This window comes from Cydia fagiglandana, chromosome 7 (assembly GCF_963556715.1).
Source record: "Cydia fagiglandana chromosome 7, ilCydFagi1.1, whole genome shotgun sequence".
Taxonomy (NCBI): Eukaryota; Metazoa; Arthropoda; class Insecta; order Lepidoptera; family Tortricidae; genus Cydia; species Cydia fagiglandana.
In genome coordinates this window covers 11,401,690-11,420,703 of record NC_085938.1, presented here as the reverse complement: position 1 = coordinate 11,420,703, position 19,014 = coordinate 11,401,690, and the positions used below count along the sequence as shown (strand labels likewise).

The 19,014-nt window shown below is 41.5% G+C and overlaps 2 protein-coding genes across 2 annotated transcripts in view; one reads left to right on the top strand and one right to left on the bottom strand.

Moving 5' to 3' along the window:
* LOC134665896 (protein FAM13A) overlaps window positions 1–19,014 on the top strand; it is a 212,066-nt gene that overhangs the window by 145,999 nt on the left and 47,053 nt on the right. The gene's annotated exons all lie outside the window — the stretch shown is intronic.
* The window catches only part of LOC134665892 (folliculin-interacting protein 2), a 163,718-nt gene that overhangs the window by 138,907 nt on the left and 5,797 nt on the right, over window positions 1–19,014 (bottom strand). The window lies entirely within an intron of this gene.

Here is a 19,014-nt window from a genome sequence, read left to right as displayed (position 1 = left end):
ATACAACAAACGTGATTTTTTGCGTAATGGTACGGAACCCCTTCGTGCGCGTGTCCGATTCGCAGTTAGCAGGTTTTATTCATTTATAGTTCGTTTTTATTAGCATTAGAAAGAACTTCGCAGAAGTAAGCTTGCGGTTCCAAATCCGGCACTTTTAGCGGTAATAATTTGAAGTAAATTATATGTATTGACCATGCTACATTACATAATTCAATAATTATTAACAATTAAAGAGCCTGATAAAAACCTCTGTGGAGTTCTTTCTAATGCAAAAAAAAACGAACGATAATAGTACATTATTGCAGAGGCCGGGAAAGGGCAATTCGTGGATGAGTTTCGATTTTCGACGAATTGCTATTCCTGCCGAGGCATATATAGTGCTTTTCTCCAAACATGCGAGGAAATAAGCTAAAATAATTATTATTTAAGCATCAAGCATCACTCAAATCAAACCTTCACATCCAAATCGGAGAAAAAAATCTTTTCTCCAATATGCTCGGAAATGTTCACCTTACTGTAGCAAAAATAGTACGGGAAGTTCTTCGTTAATGTCAAACTCTAACTAAAAAACATCAAACTATCGCTGTCCTGTTCTAGCGGACGGGAAGTAAAAAAACACTACAGTAATAACTTATTACTGTAGTGTTTTTTACTTTTTAATAATAATAAACGCAAACAGCCAATTATTATTGCCGCGAGCCGCTTCTACACGCCCCGATCAGCTATCATTTCACGTGTATGATCGTGCGAATACTGCTTAATAAAATCAAAGATTATTTTTATATTTTTTTAAAATCTCATCCGTGTTCATAAAGCTTACATAGTTTGTCAAAGGACTTTCTCATTTCAAACATAGACAAAGAGAATCATACTATCTTTGTCTTACACTAGTACTAGCACCCAAAAGAAAAGGATAGGTGTAGTTTTCCTGGTTCTTACTGACTGAAAAGTTGGTTTGACAAACTATATTGCGCAATTATATTGAATGAACGAATATTGAATGGTACTGAATGGCAGAATAAGTTTATGCTCTTACTCGTAACTTTTAAAAATTAATTAAAGAGGGAAATTGTTTTTGACATTTTGGATGTGAAGGTTTGATTTGAGTGATGCTTGATGCTTAAATAAAAATTTTAGCTTATTTCCTCGCATGTTTGGAGAAAAGCACTATATATGCCTCGGCAGGAATAGCAATTCGTGGATTCGTCTTCTTTGTCGGAATCGAAACTCATCCACGAATTGCCTTTCCCGGCCTCTGCAATAATGTACTATTATCGTATCTCAAAATCAACAAACCTATGGCGTCTTTGCGCGCTCCTGTAGATAAGGTGGAAGCGCTACACACTAAAGAAACTCGTACTTGGGCCGGTCGGGGGCGCGCCGGCCATAGTGGCTGTTTGTTTGGATTTTGAACTTTATTGCTAAGTTAATAAGGGTCGTAGTTGATGATATTACTTTATGATCTAGTTAGAGCGTCGAGACTTCTATAGCATAATAAGCAACTTTATTTATATATACCTACTTTATAGTATTTAGTAGTATATAATTATTACCTAAACTGTTAAACGAAGCATACGCAGAGATATTAGAAACCATAGAACGAAATTAGTCGAGCTGGCATTAAACAAAAACTCATCATTAAAAATTGCGAAGGAAGGAGCATCCAAGGGAAAAAGCTGGATAACATCCCTAAAAGACAGCAATGGCACTCGCCAAGGTGATCGAAATAAAATCATGACCATAGCCACCCAGTATTATAAGACTCTCTATTCCGAACCTCTCAATCACCACCAACCTTCGCCCGATTTAGAAGAAAGCTTCAAGACCATCCCGCCAATTACAGAACACGAAGTATATATGGCTCTTCGAAAAATGAAGTATGGTAAAAGCCCTGGCGAGGATGGGATCACTACTGAAGCACTGAAAGTAGGAGAACAAACTTTGATCCCGTATATCAGCAAACTTTTTAACACTATAATAGCCACTCAAACCTTTCCACAAAAAATGTGCCATTCCAACATAATTCTGCTATATAAAAAGGGAGACAAGTCTGACATAGGAAATTACCGTCCTATCAGCCTTGTCTCCCATCTATACAAGATATTTCTCAAATTAATAGAAAATCGGATCTCGGGAACACTTGACCGTCATCAACCGCCCGAACAGGCTGGGTTCCGCCCAGGCCTCTCCACCACCGACCACCTACAAGCCCTTAAAAGAGCGCTCTTACAAGAAAAGTCGAAATAATGCAAAATTGATGATACTAGTCGACGAAATTCAGGACTTTGTGCTCATTATTAGAAACAATGAGTACTTGTTCCAGTAAAAGCGTCTTCTTATCTTTTTAAATATCGTTGTAAATATTAGAAAAAGGACTTATTAAATTAGTAATGAATTTTTTTCTGATGGTCGTTTCCGAAAAACCCCGTGAAGCACTGAACGGCAAGCTCTTATTTGGAAATGTTGAGAAGTTTACTCTGCTAAACCTGGCTATTTTGTATTACTAATACCCTGTACTTTAGGCATATCAAACGATATTTTTCCTACATACCTTTGAGAAAGAGAAAATCAAAGTAAAACGAACTCAATTTTCTCTCCGAAACAAGTGTCAATTTCTACGAAAATCTACTTAATATCGAAGTCATTTTCATACTCAAGCAATCTGCAACGTTTGCTTATACTGTTGGTATACATTAGTGTTTATGAAATTCTACTATAATTTTTTGGCAATTTTTTGAAAACTACTCTATATTACCGATGACGCGCGCTGGCCAGCTCAGTGCCGCGGCAGAGCTTGTACAGGCAGGACGTGTGTCGGTCGGCTCCGCACATTTTCAACGGCGACGACGAGGTTTTTTATCATTGTGTGCGGCGGGCGCCGTGTAAAACGCTATACTGTGTGCGTGTAAACCGCAACGAGAGACTTTGATCCTAGCACTGTTTTTATAGTATTATAATTTATAATGGTACAGTTTAATAAACTACCGGACAGGATTAAAAATATTTGAAACGACCTGACATTCTATATGCATTTATTTGACTCAAGATAGTACTCAGGGTCTGATGATGGAGCCGGAAGGTGGTCACCGGTACCAATCAACCATGCAACTAAACCACTTTGTGTTTAGGCTCGTTTTATTCATCTCAACAAGATCTTTGACACAAGATAGTACTCAGGGTCTGATGATGGAGCCGGAAGGTGGTCACTGGTACCAATCAACCATGCAACTAAACCACTTCGTGTTTGGGCACGTTTGATTCGGCTCAACAAGATCTTTGACTTAAGATAGTACTCAGGGTCTGATGATGGAGCCGGAAGTTGGTCACCAGTACCAGTCAACCATGCAACTAAACCACTTCGTGTTTAGGCTCGTTTTATTCGTCTCAACAAGATCTTTGACACAAGATAGTACTCAGGGTCTGATGATGGAGCCGGAAGGTGGTCACCGGTTCCAATCAACCATGCAACTAAACCACTTCGTGTTTGGGCTCGTTTGATTCGTCTCAACAAGATCTTTGACACAAGATAGTACTCAGGGTCTGATGATGGAGCCGGAAGGTGGTCACCGGTACCAATCAACCATGCAACTAAACCACTTCGTGTTTAGGCTCGTTTTATTCGTCTTAACAAGATTTTTGACACAAAATAGTACTCAGGGTCTGATGATGGAGCCGGAAGGTGGTCACCGGTACCAATCAACCATGCAACTAAACCACTTCGTGTTTGGGCTCGTTTGATTCGGCTCAACAAGATCTTTGACACAAGATATTACTCAGGGTCTGATGATGGAGCCGGAAGGTGGTCACCGGTACCAATCAACCATGCAACTAAACCACTTCGTGTTTGGGCTCGTTTGATTCGTCTCAACAAGATCTTTGACACAAGATAGTACTCAGGGTCTGATGATGGAGCCGGAAGGTGGTCACCGGTACCAATCAACCATGCAACTAAACCACTTCGTGTTTGGGCTCGTTTGATTCGTCTCAACAAGATCTTTGACACAAGATAGTACTCAGGGTCTGATGATGGAGCCGGAAGGTGGTCACCGGTACCAATCAACCATGCAACTAAACCACTTCGTGTTTAGGCTCGTTTTATTCGTCTCAACAAGATCTTTGACACAAGATAGTACTCAGGGTCTGATGATGGAGCCGGAAGGTGGTCACCGGTACCAATCAACCATGCAACTAAACCACTTCGTGTTTGGGCTCGTTTGATTAGTCTCAACAAGATCTTTGACACTGAAGATACACAAGGTTTGACTATGGAGCTGAAAGGTGGCCACGGGTACCAGTCTATCATGTAACTGAACCACTTCGTGTTTAGGCACGTTTTATTCATCTCGACAAGATCTTTGACACAAGATAGTACTCAGGATCTGATGATGGAGCTCGAAGGTGGCGACGGGTACCTGTCTATCATGCAGTGTTGGCATCAATCTGAACTAAATCAATCCGGATTGATCAATCGAATTGACGCGTCAATCCGAATTGATCAATCCGAATTGATCAATTCGAATTGATTTAATTCTGATTGACGCGTCAATCCGATTGAATCAATTGGAATCAATTGGAATAAATCAATTCTCAATCTAGATTAACCTAGGGTCCCTTTCCCTTCCCTAAGATTAGTTTTCAAAGGTGTTCTTTTTAAGCACTTACTTACTGGACTTAAAGTCGATATCTGAGGTTCCCAGAGGTTCGAAAACATGTTCCTGATGTCAGTATTGACTGATGTCCCTTTTAGGGACATTTTTCGAAATTGGCCAATTACGTTCATATTCGTAATCGATGTCGACCATAGGTCCCGAAAAATGTTTCGCGCGTCAGTATTGAAGGATGTCCCTTCCATTTCGGGACATTTTTTTAAATTGATCGTTGGCACTTTAATACGATATCTGAGATTTCCAAAGGTTCCGTAACATGTTTCCGACGGCAATACAGACGGAGTTTCCTTTTTTTTCTGGACATTTATGGGACATTTCTTCCAATTAACCGATTGCGTTCAAAATCGATATCTGAGGTGCCCAAAGGTTTCGAGACATGTTTCTGACGGCAATACCGAGAAATGACCTTTTTTCAGCAGGGTGGTGTAATGCAGGTAGTAAAGTAAGTACGCGGCTAAAGTGTAGAATCTAAATATTGCCGTTGAAACCATATTTTGCACCTCAGATATCGATTTTGAACGCTATCGGTTAATTTTAAGGAAAGTCCCGAAAATGTTCCAAAAAGGACATCCTTCATATAGCCGTCGGAAACATCTTTCGGAACCTTTGGTAAACTCAGACACCGCTTTTGAACGCATTTGGTCAGTTTCACAAAAATGGCCTAAATAAAAAGGACATTAGGTAGGTACATACAAAGTAATCGTCAATCCGAATTGACGATTGAGGATTGACCGATCAATTTGAATTAACGATTAGTAATCGTCAATCTTCAATCAGTAGATTTAGAATTAGTTTCGTCAATCGTCAATTCGAATTGATCGGTCAATTCTCAATCGTCAATTCGAATTGATTTTTTGCCAACACTGCTATCATGTAACTGAACCACTTCATGTTTGGGCTCGTTTGATTCGTCTCAACAAGACCTTGGACACAAGTTAGTACTCAGGGTCTGATGATGGAGCTGGACTGTGGCCACGGGTACCAGTCTACCATGTAACTGAACCACTTCGTGTTTGGGCTCGTTTGATTCGTCGCAACAAGATCTTTGATACAAGATCCTACTCAGGGTCTGATGATGGAGCTCGAAGGTGGCGACGGGTATCAGTCTATCACATAACTGAACCACTTCGTGTTTGGGCTTCGTGTTTGGTTTATCACCTAGTGTCAAATATCTTGTTGAGACGAATCAAACGAGCCTAAACACGAAGTGGTTTAGTTGCATGGTTGATTGGTACCGGTGACCACCTTCCAGCTCCATCATCAGACTCTGAGTATCACCTAGTGTCAAAGATCTTGTTGAGACTAATCAAACGAGCCTAAACATGAAGTGGTTTAGTTGCATGGTTGATTGGTACCGGTGACCACCTTCCGGCTCTATCATCAGACTCTGAGTATCACCTAGTGTCAAAGATCTTGTTGAGACTAGTCAAACGAGCTTAAACATGAAGTGGTTTAGTTGCATGGTTGATTGGTACCGGTAACCACCTTCCAGCTCCATCATCAGACCCTGAGTACTGTCTTGTGTCAAAGATCTTGTTGAGACGAATTAAACGAGCCCAAACACGAAATTGTTTAGTTACATGATAGACTGGTACCCGTGGCCACCTTCCAGCTCCATCATCAGACCCTGAGTACTGTCTTGTGTCAAAGATCTTGTTGAGACGAATTAAACGAGCCCAAACACGAAATTGTTTAGTTACATGATAGACTGGTACCCGTGGCCACCTTCCAGCTCCATCATCAGACCCTGTGTATCTTCAGTGTCAAAGATCTTGTTGAGACGAATCAAACGAGCCCAAACACGAAGTGGTTTAGTTACATGATAGACTGGTACCCGTGGCCACCTTCCAGCTCTAGCTCTATATATCGCTAGCCAACAGCATGCTTTTCTACCTAAGAGATCTGTGGCCACCAATCTGATGGAACTGGTGGACCTTCTCTCTAGTAAGATGGACGATCACTGTCAGGTTGACATCGTCTATCTCGATTTCCAGAAGGCATTCGACAGGGTGGACAACGACGTAATGCTACTTAAGCTGGGAAAGATGGGATTCACCCCCCGCCTATTGCGCTTGTTTTCTTGTTACCTTAAGGACAGAAAACAATTTGTTAAGTATGGCCCCTATCTTTCCGAGACGTACACAACACGCTCAGGTATAAGTCAGGGATCAAACTTAGGGCCATTGCTTTTCCTGATTTTGATAAATGACTTACCTGAAGTTATTCGAAAATCTACGGTACTGTTATTTGCAGACGACGTGAAGCTGATCATGGCAGTTAAATCCGCTAGTGACTGTGAAAACCTTCAGGAGGACATCGACGCGGTCTATGAATGGAGTTTGGGAAACAGGCTATTATTTAACATTGCAAAATGTGAGGTAATGACCTATTCTCTTTCTTCCTTGCCTCTCTGCCATTACTACCGCATGGCAGGGAGCACAATGGCCCGCGTCGAAGAAGTTCGTGACCTCGGAGTAATATTCGACTCGCGGCTCACATTCCGGCCACACATACAGGATGTCACCCGCAAGGCGTTTCAAAGGTTGGGCTTCGTACTACGCAATGCTGTCTCGCTCACTGTAGATGCTACGCGAGCGCTATATACGGCACTCGTAAGAAGCATACTCGAGACAAACGCTGTAGTGTGGAGTCCACACGAAAAGAAGTATATCCTGGCACTCGAACAAGTCCAAAAGAAATTCCTTCGCAACCTGTATAAGAAAATACATACATATTACCCCTTCATGTACCCGACTAGATTTCTGCAGGGACACTTAGGCTATGACTCACTAGAGCTGCGCAGAAATCTAGGACTGGCATGCTTTATAGTTAAGGTTTTGAGGTGTAAAATAGATAGCCTTGGCCTCTTAGAAAAGTTTCTTAAACTTTCTGCACCTGACGCGTACTGTAGTAGACGGAGGCGCCCGCCCATATTGGCCGTAATGCACTCGCGCACTCGTCTGCGCGTACACTCCCCCGTACTGCGCGCAACTGCGCTCGCCAACTCCTTACTCGCGGCACTGCCTGAGAGTGATTTGTTTGCGACTGGGACAGGGAGGCTGATATCTGAATGGAAGGGAGTGCTTGAAAGGATGCAAGACAGATATTCGTAGATGTAAGTTAGTTTTAAATTAGAAAATAAGTAATTTTAAGTTATGAATCTATGTAACGCTTTGGCGCAAGCTGTAATGTTATATATAACTTGATTCAATAAATAAATAATAAGCTCCATCATCAGACCCTGTGTATCTTCAGTTTCTTGTAACTTGTTTCTTGTAAATAAGCGAGTACCTATAATTTCTTTCGAGTAATATACGTTCATAAGTACGAGTATGGGGCTATTCATAAATTACGTCGTTTCAAATGGGAGGAGGGGGGGGGGGGGGTCTGGACATCGGATGATGGTAGCATGACGTAGGAGGAAACAAAGTCATCCGAAGCATGATTTTTAGATGATTTGAGGGATGGGGGGGGGGGGTCAAAAATAGATGACGTAATTTATGAACAGCCCCTATGTACATTTGCACTGCATTTAGTATTTTCGTACTTACCAAATAACAGTTTTAGGACTTTATAAGTTAAGTACAGTTAGTGTTGTTATGGTTGATTTCAATATGCTTCGCGATGGATCAAGAATGTTTAATCCATAATTGTAGTGCGAGTGTGGTAGAAGGGATCGGAATACTGAGCTCGCACGGCCTGCCGCAGCGCGTAAAATACCTAAACTCGCTCAACCCCGAAATGTAATAGCACTCTTAATCAAATAATTGAAAAATGTCAAGAGTACAATATTCCAGTCTACATAGCATTCGTCGATTACTCTAAAGCGTTTGATAGTCTTCATCACGATTCCATTTTCACAGCTTTACGCAGTCAAGATATAGATCCTAGTTACATCCAACTTATAACCGCCATTTACCGAAATAGTACAGCCGCAATAAAACTGCAGTCTTCAGGTCCATCCTTCAATATTCAAAAAGGAGTCAAACAAGGAGATCCGTTGTCGCCGAAACTGTTTACCAGCGCACTAGAACAAGTCTTTCGGAAGCTCGTCCCGAGTTGGGGTGATAGGGGCCTTGTCGTCGGAAATAGAAGACTAACTAATCTTCGATTTGCCGACGACATCGTTCTATTTTCCTCGACTGCTTCCGAGCTACGATCGATGCTTCAAGACCTCAGCAATGCAAGCCTCGAGGTTGGACTTCGGATGAACATTTCGAAGACAAAGCTAATGACAAATAGCACCCCACGTAGGATTGAGATAAACGGAGAATCGGTTGCATATGTCCAGGAGTACATTTACTTGGGCCAACTAGTTTCCTTCCAGGCGCGACAAGAGAAGGAAGTCGAAAGACGGACTGAAAACGCCTGGAGGAGCTATTGGTCCATGAAACATCTAATGAAGGGCGATCTCCCCTTGTCACTTAAGCGGAGACTCATGGACATGGCCATACTTCCAATTCTCACCTACGGTGCACAAACTTGGTCTTTGACGGCGTGTCAGAGGTCCAAGCTAGGGGTTTGCCAGCGAGCTATGGAGCGCAGCATATTAGGTGTTAAATTAATGGATCGTATCCGCAACACCACGCTGCGCTCCAGAACACAAATAGTCGACGTAGCTCGGAAAGCGGCCAAGCTAAAGTGGGACTGGGCTGGTCATGTCTGCCGAATGCCGAGTGAGCTGTGGGCCAAGATCGCCACAGAGTGGCAGCCCAGATCAAAACGAGGATTTGGCAGACCACGTCGGCGATGGCGAGACGAGTTACTCCTTTTTAAAGGAATGGCCAGAGACTGCACAGGATCGGGAAGACTGGAAAAAGTGGGGGGAGGCCTTTGCCCAGCAGTGGGACATTATAGGCTCCCAATAATAATAATAATTATTATTACCTAAATACTCTAGGTATAGCTCATGTATAGCTTTTAATTACTCCTTAGGTACCTATAGGTTAATTGAAAGAGATCCCTCTTAGTAATAAGTTCGCCTTTGTACTACACATTTATGTTGTATCACTTGTATCTGACGTAACCATCATTCCTTTCTTTTCGTACAGTGTTTACTTACTTTACGTCCCTTACATGCGACTTAATAAACTCGGAGTAATTACTCCGAGGACTTAAATGACAATTTTAGGAGCATGAGAAGCTTTGATGAGAAGTGAAAATTTAATTGCTTTACTCGTGCTGCCTTTGGGCACAGAATAAATAATAGTACTAGGTACAGAAGACACTTACTTTACTCTTTGCAGAAGACTCACTCTCTAACAAAACGCGTCTGTCACGATCAGCACAGATATGGCCGCTAGGTGGCGACAGCGCCACGCGCGGCTTATGGCAAACTCCAAAATTGGGGTTGAACGTATGGAGTTTTAGCTACCTGTAGCAAAGCGACGAAATCGCGGAGTGAGCCACGCCTGCTTTGGGTGATCTTAGGTAGGTCATTTTGATACTTTACAATAATAGTTACATATTTATTTTACAAGGGGGCAAAGTAATCCCTCGTATTAATATTAATACCCAACCGAGCAAGCAACGGAATCCAAAATTAAACCACAAGCGTAACGAGTGGTTTAAAAAGAGGAATCTTGAGAGTTATGACGAGGGTTAAACAAACATTGCGACAGAGTAAAATTTACCTAAAACTTTTTCACCGCACCATCGCGAGGAAAATACTATAACGCGAGAAAATACTACTAAAACATTACAAATGAATTGCTGCACACAATTTTGTTCCCTACTGTGTTAAATGCTTATTAATTTCAAAGATTAACTCCGTATACCTACACCATTTTGGAGATAAAACCGTTTTAAACCAATTAGATTGCACCCTCTAGTCCGTGAGTGATGTAAGCGGCTCGCTCATTACGCGGGGTGAATGGCGAGTTCAGGTCGGGGACTGCTATTGCCATGCCGGTTGCGAGCATTCAACTCGAGAGAACCCTTATAAGTGCAATCTCAGGTCTTAAATATTTGAGGATACAAAAACGCTGTCGTGTTGTGCGATTTGTATCTTTATCAGAGCCGCTGTCTTAACCTTTTGGACGCCAATGCCCGACATATCGGCACCGCAGGTCCAACGCCAAAGACCGAGTAATCCGTCACAGACCACAGAGCAACACAGACCTACGTGCATTTGCATTAAAGTTCAATTTCAGTTTTGACGCTTCGGTGACGTGGCGTCCGAGTGACAGCTTTCGTGTTTGACATGGCGTCGAAAAGGTTAAACTATGCTGTAGGGCTAAGATGGTCGGCTCTTTATCATTTTGTCACCATGTCTGTCACGTTCTAACAAATATGTAAGTGCGAAAGTGATGCATGGCATGACAGGTGATAAAAATGCGACCATGATACCGCTTCTGGGGCCCTTTTGAAAAGTAAAGAAAGCAAATTAAACTAACATTGTTCTACTATGATCTTCTATTTATTATGAGTAATCAAACATACTGTTATTGTCTGTCCTTCGGGGCTCCCCACGGGCCCCGTGTGCCGTTGTGGTAAAGACATTCTTATCCTCAATACGAGTAAAGGTACCTACCTATGTCAAACGTTCCTGGCGCGCGGCGCGCACTCAACTCAGGCGAATCCATATAAGTGTAGGTAATATTATCTATCTCATTATGTCTCTCGAAGGTTGCACAATACGCTGCTGATTTGCCTCAATACAGTTATCTAAGTTAAAAGTGACGACCAACGCAACTACAAACGACAAAGTGAGAAAACGATGTATTCCCATTTGTCCCCGCCACACGTGACCACCGCCATATATGAGGCGGAGACAAATGGGAATTATTTGATGCGCCTATCCCAGCGGGGATAAATGGGAATAGGTACACCACCCATATAACCATTCCAGTCGCAGAATCATCAAAGTGGTAACTAAATGTCAGATGTGTCGTAACAGAGTCCACACAATGTGTCTAGAATTGTTTCGAAACAAAGTGTCGTCGCCGTGTGTACACTTTTCCGTAACAAGGTGTCGACACATTTGTGTGCACTTTGCGTGCGGTTTGCGACTAAATCTGACAGCAAATTTGTGACAGCAAATGTCAATATAAAATACCTCTTGAAAACCAAGGTTTGTCAAACTACTATTAGTGTCTCGTGTGCTCGTAAGTAATTCTAGTAAGTCATCATGGGCGATGCAAATGATAATAATCGACCAAAACCATATAAACACCCAACACCCGTCAACCTTTTACAGAAAAGTTTTTAAAGAAATGCAATAAGCTACTTAGGTCAGCCAACGAATGCTCAAAAAAGTTGTAGAGGGAAATGCTCGGAACACAATTTTTGACTCTGTAACTTGGTTTGGACAAGTTAGGAGGTGAACATATCAAAAGTCCCCGGCCGTAGCCCTTGAGCGGGGGGTAGAGAGGGGGCTTTGAATGTCCCATTTTCCGGTTTTTCGATTATATCTCGGAAACTATGCATCTTAGCGACATGGCCACTTATACAAAATGAAAGTTAATTTAATTTGTTACAAGTTTATTCAGTCAATTTTTTCGATATGTTGAATAGTTTTTGAGATATCCGCTCTTGAAAGTTTATTTAGGGCTCTCAATTTTATCTTGATATATCTACATCAGTGAAGGTGCTAGGCCGTGTATGGTATCGTTTTCGTATAAATCTGGGTTGCTGAATCCATTTAACATGGAAACCATTCCACAAAATTAAAAAAATCTTTTTAGGGTTCCGTACCTCAAAAGCATAAAACGGAATCCTTATAGGATCACTCGTGCGTCTGTATGTCTGTCTGTCTGAATACACAAAATAGTTCTTTACCTATAGATGACAGGAAAACCTATTAGATAGGTGCAGTCAAGCGCGAGTCGGACTTAATGTACGGAACCCTTAATACGCGAGTCCGACTCGCACTTGGTCGGTTTTTTTTAAACTCCTCTTGACGCTTAACCGCTGAACCGATTTCGTTGAAATTTGGTATAGAAATAGTTTGCATCCCGGAACAGGACATAGGATAGATCTTATAACCAAAATCATCTTTTGAAGGTGTGAAAAGTGGCGTGAAAATTTGTACGGGAAATCAATAACCGCTGAACCGATTTATATTAAATTTGGGAAGGTCTACATCTTTGATTTAGTTAAAAATGATAAAAAAAAACATGACTTCAAACCTAAACTTAAACAGTATTAACTTCAAGAAGTCAATTCTGAATTCCCCCCTACACCTCATTTCACACCTTTGAAGGATGATTTTTGAGATAACTTATTATGTCCTGTCTCGGGACTCAAAATATATGTGTACTAAATTTAAATTAAAACTGTTCAGCAGTTTAAGCGTGAAGAGGAGTTCAAGAGAAAGTAAGTTTATATGTTTTTACTTTGGAATGGTGTCAATGTGATACCATAACTAAATTTGGTACTGCGAATTTATACGAAAACGATACCAAACATGGCCTCGTAGCTTTACTGTTGTAGAAGTCAAAATAAAATTGAGAGCCCTAAATTCTTATTACTTGACCAAACTTGTGTAGAAGGAAAAGGAAAAATAAAAGTCTTCGGTAGGATTATAAGACACAAATATAATTTTTTTTTGCGTTACTATTTCAATTATCAAATATAAACATACCTTGATTATATTATTCTAGTGAGATCCTCACAGATAAACAAAACCATTTACTTAAAAAATTACAAGGTCGAAATGTCACGGAACTTGTGAGAGTAATACGTGAAAAATAAAAACTTTTATGACAATTAAATCTGGACACAATTTAAGAAGCATCCAATTGCGTCGAGGAATCATCTGTATGTTTGCTTGTTTCATTACCTCCTCGCTTCTTTTTTTGTCCTTTGTATTCTGTAGCAATTTGTTAGATCTGAAAATAAAGATAACTTGCGTCGTCACGGATGTCGATTTATAGGTTTTAGGGAGTGCAGAATTCGAAAACGATGATCATTTTATAATCCAAGATGGCCGCTACGTATTTTGTCAGAAAAGTCGTCATGAATATCGTTTTATAGGTTTTAGGAAGTGCCGATTTCGAAAATGATGACCAGTTTGGAATCCAAGATGTGTGCCGTGCACTTTGTCATAAAAGTCGTCATGGATATCGTTTTATAGGTTTTAGGGAGTGCAGAATTCGAAAATGATGACCATTTTGGATTCCAAGATGTCTGCCGTGCACTTTGTCATATAAGCCGTCATAGATGTTGATTTATAGGTGTTAGGAAGAGCAGATTTCGATAATGATGACCATGACCAACAAAACGACATCCATGTCGACTTTTAACATAGTGCATGGCCGCCATCTTCGATTCCCAAATAGTTATTATTTTCGAAATCTGCGCTCCCTAAAACCTATAAAACGACAGCCATGACGACTTTAATGACATACTGCATGGCCGCCATTTTGGATTCCAAAATGGTCATCATTTTCGAAATCAGGGCCCCCTAAAACCTATAAAACGACACCCATGACAACTTTTATGACATAGTGCGTGGCCGCAATTTTGGATTCCAAAATGGCCATCATTTTCGAAATCTGCGTCCCCTAAAACCTACAAAACGACATCCATGACGACTTTTATGACATAGTGCATGGCCGCCATCTTGGAATCCAAAATGGTCATCGTTTTCGAAATCTGCGCCCCCCAAAACCTATAAAACGACACCCATGACGACTTTTATGACATAGTGCATGGCCGCCATTCTGGATTCCAAAATGGTCATCATTTTCGAAAGCGGGGCCCCCTAAAACCAATAAAACGACATCCATGACGACTTTTATGACATAGTGCATGGCCGCCATCTTGGAATCCAAATTGGTCATCGTTTTCGAAATCTGCGCCCCTTAAAACCTATAAAACGACACCCATGACGACTTTTATGACATAGTGCATGGCCGCCATTTTGGATTTCAAAATGGTCATCATTTTCTAAATCGGGGCCCCGTAAAACCTATAAAACGACATCCATGACGACTTTTATGACATAGTGCATGGCCGCCATCTTGGAATCCAAAATGGTCATCATTTTTGAAATCTGCGCCTCCTAAAACCTATAAAACGACACCCCTGACGACTTTTATGGCATAGTGCATGGCCGCCATTTTGGATTCCAAAATGGTCATCATTTTCAAAATTGGGGCCCCCTAAAACGTATAAAACGACATCCATGACGACTTTTATGACACAGTGCATGGCCGCCATTTTGGATTCCAAAATGGTCATCATTTTCGAAATCGGCACTCCCTAAAACCTATAAATAGACACCCATCTCGACTTTTATGACAAAGTGTTTGGCTACCATCTGCATGCAAGACATTTCTATTATTTTTACGTACAAAAATGGCCCCCTGTCAACTTCCAACCGAGATTTAATCGATAATTTATTCGATTAATGTTCAGATTAATTCAATTTCAATCTATGTTAGGTCGACTAAACTAATCGTGATTAAAATTTGAGGATTAACTTTTTTTATTCCATTAATTAGTCGAATAAACAGTTAATCTATTAAGTCCCATCTCTGACCACGTCATTTTTACACTTTGAGAATATCTGAAAACAAATGAACACAAGGAGCCATTTTGCAAATCCAGTAACTTTGTTATTACTTTTGACAGCGCGTGTCATGTGTCTACACAGAGTCGACACAAAGTCGAAACATTTGCGACTACTTTGTGGCTGCAATATTTCTCAGCCTTAAACCATATTTATACATCATAATTAACAAGTTTCGTAGTATGTAAAGCGTTATTTCTGTTATTTAAGTATAGTATACGCATCGAAGTACTAAAAATGCATCAAATAATATATTTATGAACACAAGCACTGAGAAGTAAACAATTTCCTTTCCGGCTAAACTAAAACAATGTGGTGGCGCGTTGATTATATTACACTTAGTTTATCAAATCACTCGAGCAGTTTAATTCCCCATAATAATTTAAGTCCTATTGTAATATAAATGCAAACAATATATAATTACGTCTTGTAATCCGTTTTAGAGATGGCGTATTAATGTCACTTATTTTTATTTAACTATTTTTCCATCTGACAGTTTCCATTTGACAGGAACAAAATGAACGAATGAACGAATGATTTTGGCATAAAGTAGTCGCAAACCCGAAACAATGTGTGCACACGGCGACGACACTTTATGTCACTTTGTGTCATGTGTCGACCCTTCCCCATTTCTGGTAACTGTGTCGACACGGCGACGACTCTGCGACTGGAATTGTGACCGAAACAGACGGTGTCGACACAAGATGTGTCTACACCGTGTCGTAACGGCGACTGGAAATGGTTGTATGGGCAGGAAAACGTGACGGATATTCCATATAGCCTAATCTGAGTAGCAATTAATGGGCTGTAGGTAGAGGGACCGCCTGGCGGTAGGTATACAGACGCTGGACTCTCCGTCTATCGTTTACCGGGAACGACGCTCGGTACTATTAGTTATTCTGTGGCTCGGTCTAGCGTTACCTATAGTCCTATACCTACATTCGGATGACGGATGCAGCTCACTCAGCTTGACCTTACATCAAAACGCAGCCTTATGGATCACTTAAAAATTACGTGATCAAATTTTTTCCTACCCTACCCTTCGGTGATATTTGAGACTTTGACGCTATTAATGCCCCATATGCAAGCATATTTTTAGGACTGAAGCTATAAATAAAACCGAATTATTACTTTATGAGCCATTTTACACCAAAGACGACCATAAATATATATACTGTTACTACAGTATATATATTTATGGTTTGGTGGAATTCCAAAGTGGCCTTATTTGATTTCTGGATGAACCCTTACGTGTTGTTATGGACCTGTACGGACCTCAAGGTTCATCGGAGTCTAACGCATGGTAAGTTAGGTGAATACAGTGCCTGCGGTGACCTGCAAGTAGGTCGCTGCAGCGATCGATCGCATCTTGCAACGTTCGCTTTGAATACAAACAGCGAAATGTTACGGGATACTTTGGGAGAATCAAATTAATGTGCTGATACCGAGGGCGGGCGCTAGCCACTATGTAAATACTTTGTTACAGTTGTTAAAAATAGCAGTGTTACAGTTGTGTTAACTCCCACATTAACACATTCATTACCACTAAGTGCTACGGGTTACGCTCGTAGCGCGTAGCCACGGTTTCGCCGTATGTAGCGCGTAGTCGCTACGAACAGTGTACCCGACAGTCGGGTTCTTGGTGTTGAATGTGTTAATGCATAGCCTGCCCTGTGGGAGAAATAACACATTAATTGCCACTAAGTGTACTCGTAGTGCGTAGCAGTTTCGCCGTATGTATCGCGTAATCGCTACGAACAGTGTACCCGACAGTCGGGTTCTTGGCCCTGAATGTGTTAAATTTATTACGTTAGACTGTTACGCTCTCACAATGGCACAATTCGTAAAATGTTACGGTAGGTAGGTTAGGTACCAATGGTACCATCAATGGCTGATATATTATATTATAATGATGGAGACCGTAGATATAAAGTATAAACATTTACATTAAATTTAATAGGGTATCAATTTAAATAGTTTTTTTTTAACTTTGCAAGCTCTCCACCATAGCAGGAATAATATTTTTTACGTTTACGGCTTTACGGAGTTACGAGTATAGTTGGTCAAGCAGATCTTGTCAGTAGAAAAGGCGGCAAATTTGAAAAATGTAGGCGCGAAGCGATATCGTCTCATAGAAAATTTGAATTTCGCGCCTTTTTTAACCGACTTCCAAATCTCAAAGAAGGAGGTTATCAATTCGGTTGTATGTTTTTTTTTTTATGTTTGTTACTCCATAACTCCGTCATTACTGGACCGATTTTGAAAATTCTTTTTTTGATTGAATGTATATGCATACAGATTGGTCCCGTTTTTGTCAAAACCCAGTTCTGATGATGGGATCCATGAGGAATCGAGGGAACTCCTCAAATCTTAAAGGCATACACATAGTGATTTTTGGTTTTTTATCAACGAATCAAGCATATACATCCAAAAAAGTGACATTTGATGAAGTGGAACTGCTGATGATGATCAGAACGGAACTCTTCAACGACGCATAGTTCACGGTTGGCGATTTGTCCTCTTCGTTATGTTTGTTAAGCAAGTTAAGTTTTTAAGCCACATTTTTGTCAAGCTCGAGTTCTGATGATGGGATCCATGAGGAATCAAGGGAACTCCTCAAATCTTAAAGGCATGCGTATAGAGATTTTTGTATTTACATCAGAAAATCAAGCATTTTCATTAAAAACTGTCGCATTTGATGAAGTGGAACTGCTGATGATGATCAGAACAGAACTCTTCAACGACGCATAGTTCACGTTTGGCGATTTTTCCTCTTCGTTATGTTCGTTAAGCAAGTTAAGTTTTTAAGCCACACTTTTGTCAAGCTCGAGTTCTGATGATGGGATCCATAAGGAATCGAGGGAACTCCTCAAATCTTAAAGGCATACGTATAGAATTTTCTGTATTTTCATCATAAAATCAAGCATTTACATTAAAAACTGTCGCATTTGATGAAGTGGAACTGCTGATGGTGACCAGAACAGAACTCTTCAACGACGCATGGTACACGTCTGGTGATAACGAATTTCGATTTTGACTTGGACTGGGACCCGGACTCGGACTCATACCCGGACCCGGACCTGGATACGGATCCAGATTCGGACCCGGACTCGGACCCGGAGTCGGATCCTGACTCGGAACCGGACTCGGATCCGGTCTGGGATCCGGACACGGACACGGACCCGGCCTCGGACCCGGACTCGGACCCAGACTCGGACCCGGACTCGGACCCGTACTCGGACCCGGACTCGGACCTGGACTCGGACCCGGGCTCGGACCCGGACTCGGACCCGGACTCGGACTCGGACTGGGACTCGGACCCGGACTCGGACCCGGACCTTGGCCCGGAAAACCACTATGATACCTTAACTAAATAAACCACTATGATTACCTACCATAAAATGTAGGTATAAAGTATGATGATGCCAATCTTACTAACCCCTCCCGCTTAAACCCCCGTACACCGCACCGCATGCGCCATTAAGTGGGTTAGGTTAGGTTTGAACTGCGATCCTCACAGAACTGAACAAGGGTTAGGTTAGGTTGAAACTGCGAGCCTTACAGAAACGGAATGCTACTTGAAAAGTGGGTTTGAGTAGGTTCGAACTGCGATCCTCACAGAACCGAACTGCTATCTGAGAAGTGGGTTAGGTTAGGCTAGAACTACGACCCTTATGGCTCCTCTACACGATGGGCCAACGCCGGCCACTCCAAGGGACGCATTTATGCGTTAGAGGGAGCAAGTAATATTGCTATCTCATTCTACCGCAAGGCTGCGTCCCTTGGAGTGGCCGGCGTTGGCCCATCCTGTAGACTCTACAGTGTAGAGGA